Source organism: Ipomoea nil, unplaced genomic scaffold (assembly GCF_001879475.1).
Source record: "Ipomoea nil cultivar Tokyo-kokei standard unplaced genomic scaffold, Asagao_1.1 scaffold1570, whole genome shotgun sequence".
NCBI classification, from domain to species: Eukaryota; Viridiplantae; Streptophyta; class Magnoliopsida; order Solanales; family Convolvulaceae; genus Ipomoea; species Ipomoea nil.
This window is the reverse complement of record NW_017617998.1, coordinates 292727-310631: the sequence shown is the minus strand read 5'-3', so window position 1 is coordinate 310631 and position 17905 is coordinate 292727. Positions and strand designations below refer to the sequence as shown.

General features: G+C 33.2%; 20 non-coding genes across 20 annotated transcripts; all 20 read right to left on the bottom strand.

The window, feature by feature from the left end:
- Positions 1 to 393: 393 nt before the first annotated feature.
- On the bottom strand, positions 394 to 467 carry TRNAV-AAC. Its single transcript has one exon. It is a non-coding gene; the product is annotated as a tRNA-Val (tRNA).
- A 404-nt stretch (positions 468 to 871) lies between these two features.
- On the bottom strand, positions 872 to 945 carry TRNAV-AAC. The gene has a single exon. It is a non-coding gene; the product is annotated as a tRNA-Val (tRNA).
- A 406-nt stretch (positions 946 to 1351) lies between these two features.
- On the bottom strand, positions 1352 to 1425 carry TRNAV-AAC. The gene has a single exon. It is a non-coding gene; the product is annotated as a tRNA-Val (tRNA).
- A 2320-nt stretch (positions 1426 to 3745) lies between these two features.
- Positions 3746 to 3819, bottom strand: TRNAV-AAC. The gene has a single exon. It is a non-coding gene; the product is annotated as a tRNA-Val (tRNA).
- Positions 3820 to 4223: 404 nt separating this feature from the next.
- On the bottom strand, positions 4224 to 4297 carry TRNAV-AAC. Its single transcript has one exon. It is a non-coding gene; the product is annotated as a tRNA-Val (tRNA).
- Positions 4298 to 5171: 874 nt separating this feature from the next.
- TRNAV-AAC lies at positions 5172 to 5245 on the bottom strand. The gene has a single exon. It is a non-coding gene; the product is annotated as a tRNA-Val (tRNA).
- A 405-nt stretch (positions 5246 to 5650) lies between these two features.
- TRNAV-AAC lies at positions 5651 to 5724 on the bottom strand. Its single transcript has one exon. It is a non-coding gene; the product is annotated as a tRNA-Val (tRNA).
- A 388-nt stretch (positions 5725 to 6112) lies between these two features.
- On the bottom strand, positions 6113 to 6186 carry TRNAV-AAC. Its single transcript has one exon. It is a non-coding gene; the product is annotated as a tRNA-Val (tRNA).
- An 880-nt stretch (positions 6187 to 7066) lies between these two features.
- TRNAV-AAC lies at positions 7067 to 7140 on the bottom strand. The gene has a single exon. It is a non-coding gene; the product is annotated as a tRNA-Val (tRNA).
- Positions 7141 to 7528: 388 nt separating this feature from the next.
- On the bottom strand, positions 7529 to 7602 carry TRNAV-AAC. Its single transcript has one exon. It is a non-coding gene; the product is annotated as a tRNA-Val (tRNA).
- Positions 7603 to 8706: 1104 nt separating this feature from the next.
- On the bottom strand, positions 8707 to 8780 carry TRNAV-AAC. The gene has a single exon. It is a non-coding gene; the product is annotated as a tRNA-Val (tRNA).
- Positions 8781 to 9689: 909 nt separating this feature from the next.
- TRNAV-AAC lies at positions 9690 to 9763 on the bottom strand. Its single transcript has one exon. It is a non-coding gene; the product is annotated as a tRNA-Val (tRNA).
- A 423-nt stretch (positions 9764 to 10186) lies between these two features.
- TRNAV-AAC lies at positions 10187 to 10260 on the bottom strand. The gene has a single exon. It is a non-coding gene; the product is annotated as a tRNA-Val (tRNA).
- Positions 10261 to 10666: 406 nt separating this feature from the next.
- On the bottom strand, positions 10667 to 10740 carry TRNAV-UAC. Its single transcript has one exon. It is a non-coding gene; the product is annotated as a tRNA-Val (tRNA).
- Positions 10741 to 12820: 2080 nt separating this feature from the next.
- On the bottom strand, positions 12821 to 12894 carry TRNAV-AAC. The gene has a single exon. It is a non-coding gene; the product is annotated as a tRNA-Val (tRNA).
- Positions 12895 to 14264: 1370 nt separating this feature from the next.
- On the bottom strand, positions 14265 to 14338 carry TRNAV-AAC. The gene has a single exon. It is a non-coding gene; the product is annotated as a tRNA-Val (tRNA).
- Positions 14339 to 15643: 1305 nt separating this feature from the next.
- TRNAV-UAC lies at positions 15644 to 15717 on the bottom strand. Its single transcript has one exon. It is a non-coding gene; the product is annotated as a tRNA-Val (tRNA).
- Positions 15718 to 16123: 406 nt separating this feature from the next.
- TRNAV-AAC lies at positions 16124 to 16197 on the bottom strand. The gene has a single exon. It is a non-coding gene; the product is annotated as a tRNA-Val (tRNA).
- Positions 16198 to 16608: 411 nt separating this feature from the next.
- On the bottom strand, positions 16609 to 16682 carry TRNAV-UAC. Its single transcript has one exon. It is a non-coding gene; the product is annotated as a tRNA-Val (tRNA).
- Positions 16683 to 17566: 884 nt separating this feature from the next.
- TRNAV-AAC lies at positions 17567 to 17640 on the bottom strand. Its single transcript has one exon. It is a non-coding gene; the product is annotated as a tRNA-Val (tRNA).
- Between the last annotated feature and the right edge of the window lie 265 nt (positions 17641 to 17905).

Genomic DNA, 17905 nt, shown 5'->3' with positions numbered 1-17905 from the left:
CACATTGGCAATCAATAATTACGTTACCAGCAAAGGACCATATTAGATGCTGATCACTTTATCAGTTGTGTGATGCTTTTCCCCATGCGTTTTGTTTAGAGTTGGATAAATCATTTTTTTTTTCTGTGTGTTTTTATACATCCAACTCCAAACATCAAATTGGATCCAACATGACTCACGCCTGAGCTACCCTTTTTTTTAGCTTGTGATAATGGGAACGAAACGAGTTAGATGAGAATAAAAATTAATTCAGAAAGTTGAGTAGTATCATAATCAGAACAAAAAAAAAAGGTTGAGAAAGAAAAACTTTCTAATAATTATACTAGATGAATTCTAATTAAAAAATCAATTTTTTAGTGAAATAAATTTTGCAAACGGCAAATTTAACATTATTGGCTTCGCCTGGACTTTAACCGGAGACCTTCAGTGTGTTAGACTGACGTGATAACCAACTACACCACGAAACCATTCGCGTTCACATTGGCAATCAATAATTACGTTACCAGCAAAGGACCATATTAGATGCAGATCACTTTATCAGTGGTGTGATGCTTTTCCCCATGCGTTTTGTTTAGCGGTGGAGAAATCATTTTTTTTTCTGTGTGTTTTTGTATCTCCAACTCCAAACATAAAAATGGGTCTAACATGAATCACGCCTGAGCTACTCTATTTTATTTTTAGCTTGTGAGTATGGGTACGAAACGAGATAGATGAGAACAAAAATTGTTTCATCTAGTTGAGTAGTATCATATTCAGATAAAAAAAAAAGGTTGAGAAAGAAAAACTTTCTAATAATTATACTAGATGAATCCTAATTAAAAAATCAATTTTTTAGTGAAATAAATTTTTCAAATTGCACTTTTAACATTATTGGCTTCGCCCGGACTTGAACTGGAGATCTTCAGTGTGTTAGACTGACGTGATAACCAACTACACCACGAAACCATTCGCGTTCACATTGGCAATCAATAATTACGTTACCAGCAATGGGCCATATTAGATGCAGATAACTTTATCAGTGGAGTGATGCTTTTACCCATGCGTATTGTTTAGTGTTGGATAAATCATTTTTTTTTTCTGTGTGTTTTTATACATCCAACTTCAAATATCAAATTGGATCCAACATGACTCACGCCTGAGCTACCTTTTTTTTTTTTAGCTTGAGAGAATGGGAACGAAACGAGTTAGATGAGAATAAAAATTAATTCAGAAAGTTGAGTAGTATCATATTCAGAACAAAAAAAAAAAGGTTGAGAAAGAAAAACTTTCTAATAATTATACTAGATGAATCCTAATTAAAAAATCAATTTTTTAGTGAAATAAATTTTGCAAACGGCAAATTTAACATTATTGGCTTCGCCTGGACTTTAACCGGAGACCTTCAGTGTGTTAGACTGACGTGATAACCAACTACACCACGAAACCATTCGCGTTCACATTGGCAATCAATAATTACGTTACCAGCAAAGGACCATATAAGATGCAGATCACTTTATCAGTGGTGTGATGCTTTTCCCCTTGCGTTTTGTTTAGTGTTGGATAAATCATTTTTTTTTCTGTGTGTTTTTATACATCCAACTCCAAACATCAAATTGGATCCAACATGACTCACGCCTGAGCTACCCTTTTTTTTTTTAGCTTGTGAGAATGGGAACGAAACGAGTTAGATGAGAATAAAAATTAATTCAGAAAGTTGAGTAGTATCATATTCAGAACAAAAAAAAAAAAGGTTGAGAAAGAAAAACTTTCTAATAATTATACTAGATGAATCCTAATTAAAAAATCAAATTTTTAGTGAAATAAATTTTGCAAACTGCAAATTTAACATTATTGACTTCGCCTGGACTTTAACCGGAGACCTTCAGTGTGTTAGACTGTCGTGATAACCAACTACACCACGAAACCATTCGCATTCACATTTGCAATCAATAATTACGTTACCAGCAAAGGACCATATTAGATGGAGATCACTTTATCAGTGGTGTGATGCTTTTCCCCATGCGTTTTGTTTAGTGTTAAAGAAATCAATTTTTTTTTTCTGTGTCTTTTTCTGTCTCCAACTCCAAACATCAAAATGGGTCCAACATGACTCAGGCCTGAGCTACTCTATTTTATTTTTAGCTTTTGAGAATGGGAACAAAATGAGATAGATGAGAACAAAAATTGGTTCAGCTAGTTGAGTAATATCATATTCAGATAAAAAAAATGATGAGATAGAACAACTTTCTAATAATCTGATTTGATTAATCTTGATTAAAAAATCAATTTTTTAGTGAAATAAATTTTGCAAATGGCAAATTTAACATTATTGGCTTCGCCCGGACTTGATTCGGAGACCTTCAGTGTGTTAGACTGACGTGATAACCAACAACACCACGAAACCATTCACGTTCACATTGGCAATCAATAATTACGTTTCCAATAAAGGACCATATTAGATGGAGATCACTTTATCAGTGGTGTGATGCTTTTCCCCATGCGTTTTGTTTAGTGGTGGAGAAATCATTTTTTTTTCTGTGTGTTTTTATATCTCCAACTCCAAACATAAAAATGGGTCTATCATGACTCAGGCCTGAGCTACTCTATTTTATTTTTAGCTTGTGAGAATGGGAACGAAACGAGATAGATGAGAACAAAAATTGGTTCAGCTAGTTGAGTAGTATCATATTCAGATAAAAAAAAATGATGAGATAGAAAAACTTTCTAATAATCTGATTAGATTAATCTTGATTAAAAATATCAATTTTTTAGTGAAATAAATTTTGCAAATGGCAAATTTAACATTATTGGCTTCGCCCGGACTTGATTCGGAGACCTTCAGTGTGTTAGACTGACGTGATGACCAACAACACCACGAAACCATTCACGTTCACATTGGCAATCAATAATTACGTTTCCAATAAAGGACCATATTAGATGGAGATCACTTTATCAGTGGTGTGATGCTTTTCCCCATGCGTTTTGTTTAGTGGTGGAGAAATCATTTTTTTTTCTGTGTGTTTTTATATCTCCAACTCCAAACATAAAAATGGGTCTAACATGACTCAGGCCTGAGCTACTCTATTTCATTTTTAGCTTGTGAGAATGGGAACGAAACGAGATAGATGAGAACAAAAATTGTTTCAGCTAGTTGAGTAGTATCATCTTCAGATAAAAAAAAAAAGATGAGATAGAAAAACTTTCTAATATAATCTGATTAGATTAATCTTGATTAAAAATATCAATTTTTTAGTGAAATAAATTTTGCAAATGGCAAATTTAACATTATTGGCTTCGCCTGGACTTTAACCGGAGACATTCAGTGTGTTAGACAGTCGTGATAACCAACTACACCACGAAACCATTCGCGTTCACATTTGCAATCAATAATTACGTTACCAGCAAAGGACCATATTAGATGGAGATCACTTTATCAGTGGTGTGATGCTTTTCCCCATGCGTTTTGTTTAGAGTTAAAGAAATCAATTTTTTTTTCTGTGTCTTTTTCTGTCTCCAACTCCAAACATCAAAATGGGTCCAACATGACTCAGGCCTGAGCTACTCTATTTTATTTTTAGCTTGTGAGAATGGGAACGAAACGAGATAGATGAGTACAAAAATTGGTTCAGCTAGTTGAGTAGTATCATATTCAGATAAAAAAAATGATGAGATAGAAAAACAATCTAATAATCTGATTAGATTAATCTTGACTAAAAAATCAATTTTTTAGTGAAATAAATTTTGCAAATGGCAAATTTAACAATATTGGCTTCGCCCGGACTTGAATTGGAGACCTTCAGTGTGTTAGACTGACGTGATAACCAACTACACCACGAAACCATTCACGTTCACATTGGCAATCAATAATTACGTTTCCAATAAAGGACCATATTAGATGGAGATCACTTTATTAGTGGTGTGATGCTTTTCCCCATGTGTTTTGTTTAGTGGTGGAGAAATCATTTTTTTTTTCTGTGTGTTTTTATATCTCCAACTCCAAACATAAAAATGGGTCTAACATGACTCAGGCCTGAGCTACTCTATTTTATTTTTAGCTTGTGAGAATGGGAACGAAACGAGATAGATGAGAACAAAAATTGTTTCAGCTAGTTGAGTAGTATCATCTTTAGATAAAAAAAAAAAGATGAGAAAGAAAAACTTTCTATTAATCTGATTAGATGAATCTCGATTAAAAAATAAATTTTTTTGTGAAATAAATTTTCAAACGGCAAATTTAACATAATTGGCTTCGCCCGGACTTGAACCGGAGACCTTCAGTGTGTTAGACTAACGTGATAACCAACTACACCACGAAACCATTCCCAGTCACATTGGCAATCAATAATTACGTTACCAGCAAAGGACCATATTAGATGGAGATCACTTTATCAGTGGTGTGATGCTTTTCCCCATGCGTTTTGTTTAGTGGTGGAGAAATCATTTTTTTTCTGTGTGTTTTTATATCTCCAACTCCAAACATCAAAATGGGTCCAACATGACACAGGCCTGAGCTTCTCTATTTTATTTTTAGCTTGTGAGAATGGGAATGAAACGAGATAGATGAGAACAAAAATTGTTTCAGCTAGTTGAGTAGTATCATATTCAGAAAAAAAAAAAAGATGAGATAGAAAAACTTTTTAATAATCTGATTAGATGAATCTTGATTAAAAAATCAATTTTTATTGAAATAAATTTAGCGAATTGCAAATTTAACATTATTAGCTTCGCCCGGACTTGAAACGGAGACCTTCAATGTGTTAGACTGAGGTGATAACCAACTACACCACGAAACCATTCACGTTCATATTGGCAATCAATAATTACGTTTCCAATAAAGGACCATATTAGATGGAGATCACTTTATCAGTGGTGTGATGCTTTTCCCCATGCGTTTTGTTTAGTGGTGGAGAAATCATTTTTTTCTATGTGTTTTTATATCTCCAACTCCAAACATCAAAATGGGTCCAATATGACACAGGCCTGAGCTTCTCTATTTTATTTTTAGCTTGTGAGAATGGGAACGAAACGAGATAGATGAGAAAAAAAATTGTTTCAGCTAGAGTAGTATCATATTCAGATAAAAAAAAAAAGATGAGATAGAAAAACTTTCTAATAATCTGATTAGATGAATCTTGATTAAAAAATCAATTTTTTAGTGAAATAAATTCAGCGAATTGCAAATTTAACATTATTAGCTTCGCCCGGACTTGAACCGAAGACCTTCAATGTGTTAAACTGAAGTGATAACCAACTACACCACGAAACCATTCACGTTTACATTGGCAATCAATAATTACGTTTCCAATAAAGGACCATATTAGATGGAGATCACTTTATCAGTGGTGTGATGCTTTTCCCCATGCGTTTTGTTTAGTGGTGGAGAAATCATTTTTTTCTGTGTGTTTTTATATCTCCAACTCTAAACATCAAAATGGGTCCAACATGACTCAGGCCTGAGCTACTCTATTTTATTTTTAGCTTGTGAGAATGGGAACGAAACGAGATAGATGAGAACAAAAATTGTTTCAGCTAGTTGAGTAGTATCATATTCAGATAAAAAAAAAAAAGAGATAAGATAGAAAAACTTTCTAATAATCTGATTAGATGAATTTTGATTAAAAAATCAATTTTTTAGTGAAATAAATTTTGCAAATTGCAAATTTAACATTATTGGCTTCGCCCGGACTTGAACCGGAGACCTTCAGTGTGTTAGACTGACGTGATAACCATCTACACCACGAAACAATTCCCGTTCACATTGGCAATCAATAATTAAGTTTCCAATAAAGGACCATTTTAGATGGAGATCACTTTATCAGTGGTGTGATGCTTTTCCCCATGCGTTTTGTTTAGTGTTGGAGAAATCAATTTTTTTCTGTCTCCAAAACCAAACATCAAAATGGATCCAACATGACTCAGGCCTGAGCTACTCTATTTTATTTTTAGCTAGTGAGAATGTGAACGAAACAAGATAGATGAGAACAAAAATTGATTTAGCTAGTTGAGTAGTATCATATTCAGAAAAAAAAAAAGATGAGAAAGAAAAACTTTCTATTAATCTGATTAGATGAATCTTGATTAAAAAATCAATTTTTTTGTGAAATAAATTTTAAAACGGCAAATTTAACATTATTGGCTTCGCCCGGACTTGAACCGGAGACCTTCAGTGTGTTAGACTGACGTGATAACCAACTACACCACGAAACCATTTACATTCACATTGGCAATCAATAATTACGTTACCAGCAAAGGACCATATTAGATGGAGATCACTTTATCAGTGGTGTGATGCTTTTCCCCATGCGTTTTGTTTACTGTTGGAGAAATCATTTTTTTTCTGTGTTTTTATATCTCCAACTCCAAACATCAAATTGGATCCAACATGACTCACGCCTGAGCTACCCGATTTTTTTTAGCCTGTGAGAATGGGAACGAAACGAGTTAGATGAGAATAAAAATTAATTCAGCAAGTTGAGTAGTATCATATTCAGAACATAAAATAATGTTGAGAAAGAAAAACTTTCTGATAATTATACTTGATGAATCCTAATTAAAAAAATCAATTTTTTAGTGAAATAAATTTTGCAAACGGCAAATTTAACATTATTGGCTTCGCCCGGACTTTAACCGCAGACCTTCAGTGCGCTAGACTGACGTGATAACCAACTACACCACGAAACATTCGCGTTCATATTTGCAATCAATAATTACGTTACCAGCAAAGGACCATATTAGATGGAGATCACTTTATCAATGGTGTGATGCTTTTCCCCATGCGTTTTGTTTAGTGTTAAAGAAATCAATTTTTTTTCTGTGTCTTTTTCTGTCTCCAACTCCAAACATCAAAATGGGTCCAACATGACTCAGGCCTGAGCTACTCTATTTTATTTTTAGCTTGTGAGAATGGGAACGAAACGAGATAGATGAGAACAAAAATTGTTTCAGCTAGTTGAGTAGTATCATATTCAGATAAAAAAAAAAAAGAGATAAGATAGAAAAACTTTCTAATAATCTGATTAGATGAATTTTGATTAAAAAATCAATTTTTTAGTGAAATAAATTTTGCAAATTGCAAATTTAACATTATTGGCTTCGCCCGGACTTGAACCGGAGACCTTCAGTGTGTTAGACTGACGTGATAACCATCTACACCACGAAACAATTCCCGTTCACATTGGCAATCAATAATTAAGTTTCCTATAAAGGACCATTTTAGATGGAGATCACTTTATCAGTGGTGTGATGCTTTTCCCCATGCGTTTTGTTTAGTGTTGGAGAAATCAATTTTTTTCTGTCTCCAAAACCAAACATCAAAATGGATCCAACATGACTCAGGCCTGAGCTACTCTATTTTATTTTTAGCTAGTGAGAATGTGAACGAAACAAGATAGATGAGAACAAAAATTGATTTAGCTAGTTGAGTAGTATCATATTCAGAAAAAAAAAAAGATGAGAAAGAAAAACTTTCTATTAATCTGATTAGATGAATCTTGATTAAAAAATCAATTTTTTTGTGAAATAAATTTTAAAACGGCAAATTTAACATTATTGGCTTCGCCCGGACTTGAACCGGAGACCTTCAGTGTGTTAGACTGACGTGATAACCAACTACACCACGAAACCATTTACATTCACATTGGCAATCAATAATTACGTTACCAGCAAAGGACCATATTAGATGGAGATCACTTTATCAGTGGTGTGATGCTTTTCCCCATGCGTTTTGTTTACTGTTGGAGAAATCATTTTTTTTCTGTGTTTTTATATCTCCAACTCCAAACATCAAATTGGATCCAACATGACTCACGCCTGAGCTACCCGATTTTTTTTAGCCTGTGAGAATGGGAACGAAACGAGTTAGATGAGAATAAAAATTAATTCAGCAAGTTGAGTAGTATCATATTCAGAACATAAAATAATGTTGAGAAAGAAAAACTTTCTGATAATTATACTTGATGAATCCTAATTAAAAAAATCAATTTTTTAGTGAAATAAATTTTGCAAACGGCAAATTTAACATTATTGGCTTCGGCCGGACTTTAACCGCAGACCTTCAGTGCGCTAGACTGACGTGATAACCAACTACACCACGAAACATTCGCGTTCATATTTGCAATCAATAATTACGTTACCAGCAAAGGACCATATTAGATGGAGATCACTTTATCAATGGTGTGATGCTTTTCCCCATGCGTTTTGTTTAGTGTTAAAGAAATCAATTTTTTTTCTGTGTCTTTTTCTGTCTCCAACTCCAAACATCAAAATGGGTCCAACATGACTCAGGCCTGAGCTACTCTATTTTATTTTTAGCTTGTGAGAATGGGAACGAAACGAGATAGATGAGAACAAAAATTGGTTCAGCTAGTTGAGTAGTATCATATTTAGAACAAAAAAAAAAAAAGTTTGAGAAAGAAAAACTTTCTAATAATCTGATTAGATGAATATTTTTTTTTTCTGTGTCTTTTTATATCTCCAACTCCAAACATCAAATTGGATCCAAAATGACTCAGGCCTGAGCTACTCTATTTTATTTCTAGCTTGTGAGAATGGGAACAAAACGATATAGATGAGAATAAAAATTAATTCAGCAATTTGAGTAGTATCATATTCAGAACAAAAAAAAAGGTTGAGAAAGAAAAAATTTATAATAATCTGATTAGATGAATCTTGATTAAAAAGTAAATTTTTTAGTGAAATGAATTTTGCAAACGACAAATTTAAAAAAATTGGCTTCGCCCGGACTTGAACTGAAGACCTTCAGTGTGTTAGACTGACGTGATAACCAACTACACCATGAAACCATTCACATTCACATTGGCAATCAATAATTACGTTACCAGCAAACGACCATATTAGATGGAGATCACTTTATCAGTGGTGTGACGCTTTTCCCCATGCGTTTTTTTTAGTGTTGGAGAAATCATTTTTTTTTCTGTGTGTTTTCATATCTCCAACTCCAAACATCAAAATGGATCCAATATTACTTATGCCAGAGCTACCCTATTTTTTTTTTAGCTTGTGAGAATGGGAACGAAACGAGATAGATGAGAATAAAAATTAATTCAGTAATTTGAGTAGTATCATATTAAGAACAAAAAAAAAAAGTTTGAGAAAGAAAAACTTTATAATAATCTGATTAGATGAATATTTTTTTTTTCCGTGTCTTTTTATATCTCCAATTCTAAACATCAAAATGGATCCAAAATGACTCAGGCCTGAGCTACTCTATTTTATTTCTAGCTTGTGAGAATGGGAACGAAACGATATATATGAGAACAAAAATTGATTCAGCTAGTTGAGTAGTATCACATTCACGAAACCATTCACGTTCACATTGGCAATCAATAATTATGTTACCAGCAAAGGACCATATTAGATGGAGATCACTTTATCAGTTGTGTGATGCTTTTCCCCATGTGTTTTGTTTAGTGTTGGAGAAATGAAATTTTTTCTATGTGTTTTTACATCTCAAACTCCAAACATCAAAATGGATCCAATATGACTCAGGCCTGAGCTACTCTATTTTATTTCTAGCTTGTGGGAATGGGAACAAAACGATTCAGCTAGTTGAGTAGTATCACATTCAGAAAAAAAAAAAAAAAAAAAGATGAGAACGAAAAACATTCTAATAATCTGATTAGATGAATCTTGATAAAAAAAAATCAATTTTTTTGTGACATAAATTTTGCAAACTGCAAATTTAACATTAGTGGCTTTGCCCGGACTTGAACCGGAGACCTTCAGTGTGTTAGACTGACGTGATAACCAACTACACCACAAAACCATTCGCATTCACATTGACAATCAATAATTACGTTACCACCAAAGGACCATGTTAGATGGAGATCACTTTATCAGTGGTGTGATGCTTTTCCCCATGCGTTTTGTTTGGTGTTGGAGAAATCAAAATTTTTTTTATGTGTCTTTTTATATCTCCAACTCCAAAAATCAAAATGGATCGAATATGACTCAGGCCTGTGCTACCCTATTTTATTTTTAGCTTGTAAGAATTGGAACGAAACGAGATAGATGAGAATAAAAATTAATTCATTAATTTGAGTTGTATCATATTCAGAACAAAAAAAAAGTTTGAGACAGAAAAACTTTCTAATAATCTGATTAGATTAATCTTCTGATTAGATTAATCTTTATTAAAAAGTCAATTTTTAAGTGAAATAAATTTTGCAAACGGCAAATATAACATTGTTGGCTTCGCCCGGATTTGAACCGGAGACCTTCAGTGTGTTAGACTGACATGATAACCAACTACACCACGAAACCATTCACATTCACATTGGCAATCAATAATTACGTTACCAGCAAATGACCATATTAGATGGAGATCACTTTATCAGTTGTGTGATGCTTTTCCCCATTCGTTTTGTTTAGTGTTGGAGAAATCAAATTTTTTCTGTGTGTTTTTATATCTCAAACTCCAAACATCAAAATGGATCCAATATGACTCCGGCCTGAGTAACCCTATTTTTTTTTTTAGCTTGTGAGAATGGGAACGAAACGAGATAGATGAGAATAAAAATTAATTCAGCAATTTGAGAAGTATCATATTCAGAACAAAAAAAAAAGGGTTGAGAAAGAAAAAATTTATAATAATCTGATTAGATGAATCTTGATTAAAAAGTAAATTTTTTAGTGAAATGCATTTTGCCAACCACAAATTTAACATAATTGGCTTCGCCCGGACTTGAACCGGAAACCTTCAGTGTGTAAGACTGACGTGATAACCAACTACACCACGAAACCATTCGCATTCACATTGGCAATCAATAATTACGTTACCAGCAAACGACCATATTAGATGGAGATCACTTTATCAGTGGTGTGACGCTTTTCCCCATGCGTTTTGTTTTGTGTTGGAGAAGTCATTTTTTTTTCTGTGTGTTTTCATATCTCCAACTCCAAACATCAAAATGGATCCAATATTACTTAGGCCAGAGCTACCCTATTTTTTTTTTTTTTTAGCTTGTGAGAATGGGAACGAAACGAGATAGATGAGAATAAAAATTAATTCAGCAAGTTGAGTAGTATCATATTAAGAACAAAAAAAAAAAAAAAGTTTGAGAAAGAAAAACTTTCTAATAATCTGATTAGATGAATATTTTTTTTTCTGTGTCTTTTTATATCTCCAAATCCAAACATCAAAATGGATCCAAAATGACTCAGGCCTGACCTACTCTATTTTATTTCTAGCTTGTGAGAATGGGAACGAAACGATATATATGAGAACAAAAATTGATTCAGCTAGTTGAGTAGTATCACATTTAGGAAAAAAAAAAGATGAGAAATAAAAACTTTCTAATAATCTGATTAGATGAATCTAGATTAAAAAATCAATTTTATTGTGAAATAAATTTTTCAAACTACATATTTGACATTATTGGCTTCGCCCAGACTTAAACCGAAGACCTTCAGTGTGTTAGACTGACGTGATAACCACCTACACCACGAAACCATTCACGTTCACATTGGCAATCAGTAATTACGTTACCAGCAAAGGACCATATTAGATGGAGATCACTTTATCAGTTGTGTGATGCTTTTCCCCATGTGTTTTGTTTAGTGTTGGAGAAATCAAATTTTTTCTGTTTGTTTTTACATCTCAAACTCCAAACATCAAAATGGATCCAATATGACTCAAGCTTGAGCTACTCTATTTTATTTCTAGCTTGTGAGAATGGGAAACAAACGAGATAGATGAGAACAAAAATTGATTTGAGCTAGTTGAGTAGTATCACATTCAGAAAAAAAAAAAAGATGAGAAAGAAAAACATTCTAATAATCTGATTTCATGAATCTTGATAAAAAAAAATCAATTTTTTTGTGAAATAAATTTTGCAAAATGCAAATTTAACATTAGTGGCTTCGCCCGGACTTGAACCGGAGACTTTCAGTGTGTTACAATGACGGGATAACCATCTACACCACAAAACCATCCGCATTGACATTTGCAATCAATAATTACGTTACCACCAAAGGACCATGTTAGATGGAGATCACTTTATCAGTGGTGTGATGCTTTTTCCCATGCGTTTTGTTTGGTGTTGGAGAAATCAAAAAATTTTTTATGTGTCTTTTTATATCTCCAACTCCAAAAATCAAAATGGATCGAATATGACTCAGGCCTGAGCTACCCTATTTTATTTTTAGCTTGTGAGAATGAGAACGAAACGAGATAGATGAGAATAAAAATTAATTCAGTAATTTTAGTAGTATCATATTCAGAACAAAAAAACAAAAAGTATGAGAAAGAAAAACTTTCTAATAATCTGATTAGATGAATCTTGATAAAAAAAAATCAATTTTTTTGTGAAATAAATTTTGCAAACTGCAATTTTAACATTATTGGCTTCGCCCGGACTTGAACCGGATACATTCAGTGTGTTAGACTGACGTGATAGCCAACAAAACCACAAAACCATTCGCATTCACATTGGCAATCAATAATTACGTTACCAGCAAAGGACCATATTAGATGGAGATCACTTTATCAGTGGTGTGATGTTTTTCCCAATGCGTTTATTTTTGTGTTGGAGAAATCAATTTTTTTTTCTGTGTCTTTTTATATCTCCAACTCCAAACATCAAAATGGATCCAACATGACTCAGGCCTGAGATACCCTAATTTATTTTTAGCTTGTGAGAATGGGAATGAAACGATATAGATGAGAACAAAAATTGATTCAGCTAGTTGAGTAGTATCACATTCAGGAAAAAAAAAAAAAGATGAGAAAGAAAAACTTTCTATTAATCTGATTAGATGAATCTAGATTAATAAATCAATTTTAATGTGAAATAAATTTTGCAAACTGCAAATTTAACATTATTGGCTTTGCCCGGACTTGAACCGAAGACCTTCAGTGTGTTAGACTGACATGATAACCAACTACACCACGAAACCATTCACGTTCACATGGGCAATCAATAATTACGTTACCAGGAAAGGACCACATTAGATGGAGATCACTTTATCAGTTGTGTGATGCTTTTCCCCATGCGTTTTGTTTAGTGTTGGAGAAATCAAATTTTTTCTGTGTGTTTTTATATCTCAAACTCCAAACATCAAAATGGATCCAATATGACTCAGGCCTGAGCTACCCAATTTTTTTTTTAGCTTGTGAGAATGGGAACGAAATTAAACGAGATAGATGAGAATAAAAATTAATTCAGCAATTTGAGTAGTATCATATTCAGAACAAAAAAAAAGGTTGAGAAAGAAAAAATTTCTAATAATCTCATTTGAAGAATCTTGATTAAAAAGTCAATTTTTTAGTGAAATAAATTTTGCAAATGGAAAATTTAACATAATTGGCTTCGCCCGGACTTGAACCGAAGACCTTCAATGTGTTAGACTGACGTAATAACCAACTACACCACAAAACCATTCACATTCACATTGGCAATCAATAGTTACGTGTCCAGTAAAGGACCATATTAGATGGAGATCACTTTATCAGTGGTGTGATGCTTTTCCCCATGCGTTTTGTTTAGTGTTGGAGAAATCAAAAAAAAATTTCTGTGTCTTTTTATATCTCCAACTCCAAAAATCAAAATGGATCGAATATGACTCAGGCCTGAGCTACCCTATTTTATTTTTAGCTTGTGAGAATGGGAACGAAACGAGATAGATGAGAACAAATATTGATTCAGCTAGTTGAATAGTATCACATTCAGAAAAAAAAAAAAAAAAGATGAGAAAGATAATGTTTCTAATAATCTGATTAGATGAATCCTGGTTAAAATGTCAATTTTTTAGTGAAGTAAATTCTACAAACGGCAAATTTAACATTATTGGCTTCGCCCAGACTTGATCCGAAGACCTTCAATGTGTTAGACTGACATGATAACCAACTACACCACGAAACCATTCACGTTCACCTTGGCAATCAATAATTACGTTACCAGCAAAGGACCATACTAGATGGAGATCAGTTTATCAGTGATGTGATTCTTTTCCCATTGCGTTTTGTTTAGTGTTGGAGAAATCAATTTTTTTTTCAGTGTCGTTTTATATCTCCAACTCCAAACATCAAAATGGATCCAAAGTGACTCAGGCCTGAGATACTCTATTTTATTTCTAGCTTGTGAGAATGGGAACGAAACGAGATAGATGAGAACAAAAATTGATTCAGCTAGTTGAGTAGTATCACATTCAAAAAAAAAATAATGATGATAAAGAAAAACATTCTAATAATCTGATTAGATGAATCTTGATAAAATAAATCAATTTTTTTGTGAAATAAATTTTGCAAACTGCAAATTTAATATTATTGGCTTCGGCCGGATTTGAACCGGAAACCTTCAGTGTGTTAGACTGACGTGATAACCAACTACACCACAAAACCATTCACGGTCACATTGGCAATCAATAATTATGTTACCAGCAAAGGACCATATTAGATGGAGATCACTTTATCAGTTGTGTGATGCTTTTCCCCATGCGTTTTGTTTAGTGTTGGAGAAATCAAATTTTTTCTGTGTGTTTTTATATCACCAACTCCAAACATCAAAATGGATCCAATTTGACTCAGGCCTGAGCTACCCTATTTTTTTTTTTAGCTTATGAGAATTGGAACGAAATTAAACGAGATAGATGAGAATAATAATTAATTCAGCAATTTTAGTAGTATCATATTTAGAACAAAAAAAAGGTTGAGAAAGAAAAAATTTCTAATAAACTCATTAGATGAATCTTGATTAAAAAGTCAATTTTTTAGTGAAATAAATTTTGCAAATGGCAAATTTAACATAATTGGCTTCTCCCGGAGACCTTCAGTGTGTTAGACTGACGTGATAACCAACTACACCACGAAACCATTTGCATTCACATTGGCAATCAATAATTACGTTACCAGTAAAGGACCATATTAGATGGAGATCACTTTATCAGTGGTGTGATGTTTTTCCCCATGCGTTTTGTTTAGTGTTTGAGAATTCAAAAAAAAATTTCTGTGTCTTTTTATATCTCCAACTCCAAAAATCAAAATGGATCGAATATAACTCAGGCCTGAGCTACCCTATTTTATTTTTAGCTTGAGAGAATGGGAACGAAATGAGATAGATGAGAACAAATATTGATTCAGTTAGTTGAGTAGTATCACATTCAGAAAAAAAAAAAAAAAAAAGATGGGAAAGATAATGTTTCTAATAATCTGATTAGATGAATCTTGTTTAAAATGTCAATTTTTTAGTGAATTCTGCAAACGGCAAATTTAACATTGTTGCCTTCGCCCGGACTTGATCCGGAGACCTTCAGTGTGTTAGACTGAAGTGATAACCAACTACACCAAGGAGCATATTAGATGGAGATCACTTTATCAGTGGTGTGATGCTTTTCCCCATGCGTTTTGTTTAGTGTTGGAGAAATCAATTTTTTTTTGTGTCTTTTTATATCTCCAACTCCAAACATCAAAATGGATCCAAATTGACTCAGGCCTGAGCTACTCTATTTTATTTCTAGCTTGTGAGAATGGGAACGAAACGAGATAGATGAGAACAAAAATTGATTCAGCTAGTTGAGTAGTATCACATTCAGAAAAAAAAAAAAGATGAGAAAGAAAAACTTTCTGATAATCTGATTAGATGAATCTTGATAAAAAAAATCAATTTGTTTGTGAAATAAATTTTGCAACCTGCAAATTTAACATTATTGGCTTCGCCCGGACTTGAACTTGAGACCTTCAGAGTGTAAGACTGACGTGATAACCAACTACACCACAAAACCATTTGCATTCACATTGGCAATCAATAATTACGTTACCAGCAAAGGACCATATTAGATGTAGATCACTTTATCAGTGGTATGATGCATTTTCCCATGCGTTTTGTTTAGTGTTGGAGAAATCAAATTTTTTTTTCTGTGTCTTTTTATATCTCCAATTCCAAAAATCAAAATGGATCGAATATGACTCAGGCCTGAGCTACCCTATTTTATTTTTAGCTTGTGAGAATGGGAACAAAACGAGATAGATGAGAACAAATATTGATTCAGCTAGTTGAATAGTATCACATTCAGAAAAAAAAAAAAAGATGAGAAAGATAATGTTTCTAATAATCTGATTAGATGAATCCTGATTAAAATGTCAATTTTTTAGTGAAGTAAATTCTACAAACGGAAAATTTAACATTATTGGCTTCGCCCGGACTTGATCCGGAGACCTTCAGTGTGTTCGACTAAAGTGATAACCAACTACACTACGAAACCATTCGCATTCACATTAGCAATCAGTAATTACGTTACCAGCAAAGGAGCATATTAGATGGAGATCACTTTATCAGTGGTGTGATGCTTTTCCCCATGCGTTTTATTTTGAGTTGGAGAAATCAATTTTTTTTTTTGTGTCTTTTTATACCTCCAACTCCAAACATCAAAATGGATCCAAAATGACTCAGGCCTGAGCTACTCTATTTTATTTCTAGCTTGCGAGAATGGGAACGAAACGAGATAGATGAGAACAAAAATTGATTCAGCTAGTTGAGTAGTATCACATTCAGAAAAAAAAAAAAAAAAAAGATGAGAAAGAAAAACTTTTTGATAATCTGATTAGATGAATCTTGATAAAAAAAATCATTTTTTTTGTGAAATAAATTTTGCAAACTGCAAATTTAACATTATTGGCTTCGCCCGGACTTGAACCGGAGACCTTCAGTGTGTAAGACTGACGTGATAACCAACTACACCACAAAACCATTTGCATTCACATTGGCAATCAATAATTACGTTACCAGCAAAGGACCATATTAGATGGAGATCACTTTATCAGTGGTGTGATGCATTTTCCCATGCGTTTTGTTTAGTGTTGGAGAAATAAAATATTTTTTTTCTGTTTCTTTTTATATCTCCAAGTCCAAAAATCAAAATGGATCGAATATGAATCAGGCCTGAGCTACCCTATTTTATTTTTAGCTTGTGAGAATGGGAACAAAACGAGATAGATGAGAACAAATATTGATTCAGCTAGTTGAATAGTATCACATTCAGAAAAAAAAAAAATGAGAAAGATAATGTTTCTAATAATCTGATTAGATGAATCCTGATTAAAATGTCAATTTTTTAGTGAAGTACATTCTACAAACGGCAAATTTAACATTATTGGCTTCGCCCGGACTTGATCCGGAGACCTAGAGTGTGTTCGACTGAAGTGATAACCAACTACACCACGAAACCATTCGCGTTCACATTAGCAATCAATAATTACGTTACCAGCATAGGAGCATATTAGATGAAGATCACTTTATCAGTGGTGTGATGCTTTTCCCCATGCGTTTTGTTTAGTGTTGGAGAAATCAATTTTTTTCTGTGTGTTTTTATATCTCCAAATCCAAACATCAAAATGGATCCAATATGACTCAGGCCTGAGCTACCCTATTTTTTTTAGCTTGTGAGAATGGGAATGAAACGAGATAGATGAGAATAAAAATTAATTCAGTAATTTGAGTAGTATAATATTCAAAACAAAAAAAAAAAATAGTTTGAGAAAGCAAAACATTCTAATAATCTGATTAGATGAGTCTTGATTAAAAAGTCAATTTTTTAGTGAAATAAATTTTGCAAACGGCAAATATAAAATTGTTGGCTTCGCCCGAACTTGAACCAGAGACCTTCAGTGTGTTAGACTGACATGATAACCAACTACACCACGAAACCATTCACATTCACATTGGCAATCAATAATTACGTTACCAGCAAAGGACCATACTAGATGGAGATCAGTTTATCAGTGATGTGATTCTTTTCCCATTGCGTTTTGTTTAGTGTTGGAGAAATCAATTTTTTTTTCTGTGTCTTTTTATATCTCCAACTCCAAACATCAAAATGGATCCAAAGTGACTCAGGCCTGAGATACTCTATTTTATTTCTAGCTTGTGAGAATGGGAACGAAACGAGATAGATGAGAACAAAAATTGATTCA